This window comes from Pelobates fuscus, chromosome 4, assembly GCF_036172605.1.
Source record: "Pelobates fuscus isolate aPelFus1 chromosome 4, aPelFus1.pri, whole genome shotgun sequence".
Classification (NCBI taxonomy): Eukaryota; Metazoa; Chordata; class Amphibia; order Anura; family Pelobatidae; genus Pelobates; species Pelobates fuscus.
Window position 1 is genome coordinate 134,640,768 of NC_086320.1, and position 3,811 is coordinate 134,644,578.

Here is a 3,811-nt window from a genome sequence, read left to right on the forward strand (position 1 = left end):
ATACCGACCGGGCTCCATCCCCCTTGGTCGAGCGGAGCCTATGGTCGATGTATCAATAGGGGGAAAAAGGAGTGCGTTCATGATCGACACTGGTGCTGAACATTCAGTGGTGACTAATCTAGTTGCTCCTCCATCTGGAAGGACTATTACTGTAATAGGAGCAACTGGAAGAAGTGCTGAAAAACCGGTTCTTAAAAGTCGACTCTGTACATTGGGAGGCCACGTAGTAAAACATCAATTCCTTTATATGCCTGAATGTCCAGTCCAATTGCTGGGACGTGATATGCTATCCAAATTACAAGCGCATATTACGTTCCTACCAAATGGAACAACATCCTTAAAGTTTAATGGACCTTCAGGTATTATGACATTATCCGTACCAAAGGAAGAAGAGTGGCGACTTTATACAGCGTTGACTAGCCAAAACCCTAGGAGTGATGAATCCTTATTCAACATACCAGGAGTTTGGGCAGAGAACAACCCACCAGGACTGGCCCGCAATATTCCACCTATTAAAATTGAACTAAAACTTGGGGTTTATCCAGTGAGCCTAAGACAATATCACATTCCGCAGAAGGCTAAGAAGAACATCCAATCTTATCTGGATAAGTTCATACGGTATGGTATCCTAAAATTCTGTACTTCCCCCTGGAACACCCCATTGCTGCCTGTTCAAAAGCCCGGTACAGATGAGTATCGACCTGTGCAGGACTTGAGAGCAGTCAATGATGCGGTTGTTAGTATACATCCAGTTGTACCAAATCCATATAACCTGCTTGCTTTAATTCCGGGCGGGGCTACTTACTTTACAGTCTTAGACCTCAAAGATGCCTTCTTTTGCCTCCGAATTGCCGCAGAAAGTCAATGTATCTTCGCTTTCCAATGGGAAAACGCTGTAACGGGCTCAAAACGCCAAATGACCTGGACAAGACTGCCCCAAGGGTTTAAAAATTCACCTACCCTATTTGGTTCAGCTCTAAGTTAAGATTTACTGGATTTCGAGTCCATCCCAGGAGAGTGTGTATTGTTACAATATGTAGATGACTTGTTGATAGCAGCAGTTACAAAGGAAATATGTCAGCAAGCAACGCACGATCTACTACACATTCTCTGGAAGGCAGGATACAAGGTGTCTAGAAAGAAGGCTCAGTTGTGTTTGCCAACTGTCAAATATCTGGGATTCCATATCTCTGAAGGTCAAAGAATTATGGGGCCAGAGAGAAAAGAAGCTGTGTGCCAAATACCGATACCCAAGAATAGAAGACAAGTGCGAGAATTCTTGGGGGCAGCAGGCTTCTGTAGGATATGGATTCCCAGCTACGCGATACTGGCAAAACCTCTGTATGCAGCTATCAAAGGTACAGAGCACGACCCCTTCTTATGGACTCAAGAACAGCAAACGGCATTTGAAGATGTGAAGAAGGCTTTGATGAGTGCCCCAGCATTAGGTCTACCTGATCATACACGACCATTCTACCTGTATGTACATGAGCAAAGAAGAATGGCTGTGGGAGTATTGACACAGTACTTGGGATCATGGCAAAGACCTGTTGCCTACATGTCTAAGCAATTGGATGCAGTGGCCAGCGGACTTCCACCTTGTCTAAGAGCCGTAGCTGCAGCCGCCCTGCTAGTAGCTGAAGCCGATAAACTCACTCTGGGTCAAGAACTTTATGTACGAGTCCCACATGCAGTACAGACGTTGTTGGATTACAAAGGAAATCATTGGTTTAGTAACAGCCGTATGACCAAGTATCAAGCAATGTTGTGTGAAAACCCAAGAGTGCATTTAGAGACTGTAAACACCTTAAATCCAGCTACCCTTTTGCCACAACCTACTGAAAGTCAACATGATTGTTTGGAAGTAATGGATGAAGTATTTTCAAGTAGACCAGATCTTCGTGATTTTCCCATCCAGAACCCCGATGTTCAATATTATACCGACGGCAGTAGTTATGTGAAAGAAGGGATCCGCTATGCAGGATATGCAGTAACAACAATAGACAAGGTGATAGAAGCTCGGCCACTGGCGAAAGGAACATCAGCACAAAAGGCAGAATTGATAGCACTGACACGAGCGTTACAATTGGCTGAAGGTTTAAGAGTGAACATCTACACGGACTCCAAATATGCGTTTTTAACCACTCATGCCCACGGAGCTTTGTATAAAGAAAGAGGACTATTGAATTCAGAAGGCAAAGAAATCAAGTACGCAGCTGAAATCCTACAACTATTGGAAGCAGTGTGGGAGCCGAAAGAAGTCGGTATCATACATTGTCGAGCGCATCTGAGAGGAGATGGTGATGTAACCAAGGGAAATCGGATGGCAGATAGTGCAGCTAAGCGTGCCGCTGAATCGGGAAGACAGGAATATGTGGGGTATATAGCTGCTCTTATACCAACTCCACTGTCTCAATGGACTCCAGTTTATACAGCTCAAGAAGAGGAGTGGTTAAAGACTGAACCTGGAAAGTATTTGGAGAACAAGTGGTATCAGTTGAAGATGGAAGAATAGTCATTCCAGCATCACTAGCGGTAGAAATTGTCCAAAATTATCACAACGGGACACATTCTGGGAGAGACAGCACAGAAGAATCTCTCAGAAAACATTTCTACATACCAAGATTGTCCAACTTGACTCAGGCCATTGTACGAAGATGTGTAACGTGTGCTAAAAATAATGCAAGACAAGGACCAGTAAAGCCACCAGGAGTCCAGTTTATGGGGGACTCCCCATGTCCGATTTACAAATTGACTATACAGTGATGTCTAAATCGGGTGGACATCGTTACCTGTTGGTAATTGTGTGCACCTATTCAGGCTGGGTAGAAGCATGTCCTACTCGTACAGAGAAAGCAGGAGAAGTTGTGAGATTCCTGTTACGAGAAATAATACCCCGATATGGACTACCCTGCTCTATAGGATCGGACAATGGTCCAGCTTTTGTTCATCAGTGCCTACAACAGCTAACTCATATGCTTGGTATAAAGTGGAGGCTTCATACGGCATATAGACCCCAGAGTTTGGTAAGGTAGAGAGAATGAATAGAACTATTAAGAATCAGTTGGCTAAAATGTGTCAGGAAACCCAACTTAAATGGAACGTTCTCTTACCCATAGCTCTATTGCGAATCCGCAGTACCCCTACCAGAAGGATGGGCCTCTCTCCTTTTGAAATCATGTATGGGCGACCACCTCCCGTACTTGGTAACTTAAGGGGGGACTTGAGTCAGTTGGGAGAAGGAATTACCCGGCAGCAGGTTGTAGAGTTGGGTAAGACTATGGAGGAGGTACAGAAATGGGTACAAGATAGATTACCTGTGAATATTTATCCCCCAGTTCATAGTTACCATCCAGGAGACCAAGTGTGGATTAAAGAGTGGAATAATGTACCGTTAGGGCCCAAGTGGAGAGGTCCTTATGTTGTTCTTTTGTCTACCCCTACAGTGATAAAAGTAGCCGAAGTGACTCCGTGGATACATCACTCCAGGGTTAAACCAGCAGCAGTCGATTCTTGGCAAGTTACAGCAGATCCAGAGAATCCCTGCAAGATCCGGTTGAAACGCACAACTCAGTCGGAGTAACGAGGAACTTTGTGGATTACAAAATTTTATTGTTTCAGGGATTTGGTGCGTGAGTGAGAGGGCCATAATAAAGCCTGTCCGCCCACCGACGTATAGTATATAAGCCAGGGAAAGTCTCGAAGGGACTCCTGTGAAGACGAGCAGAACTCCATTCCCTGCAGCCCTTACATCCTGGAAGCTGAGGTGCCTTCGCACGGACGAAGACTGAGGATGATGACGAAAGATGTG

General features: G+C 44.9%; 1 pseudogene; it reads left to right on the forward strand.

Annotated features, from left to right (window-relative positions):
* The first annotated feature begins 244 nt into the window (after positions 1–244).
* On the forward strand, positions 245–3,496 carry LOC134609376 (uncharacterized; annotated as a pseudogene).
* The last annotated feature ends 315 nt before the right edge of the window (positions 3,497–3,811 follow it).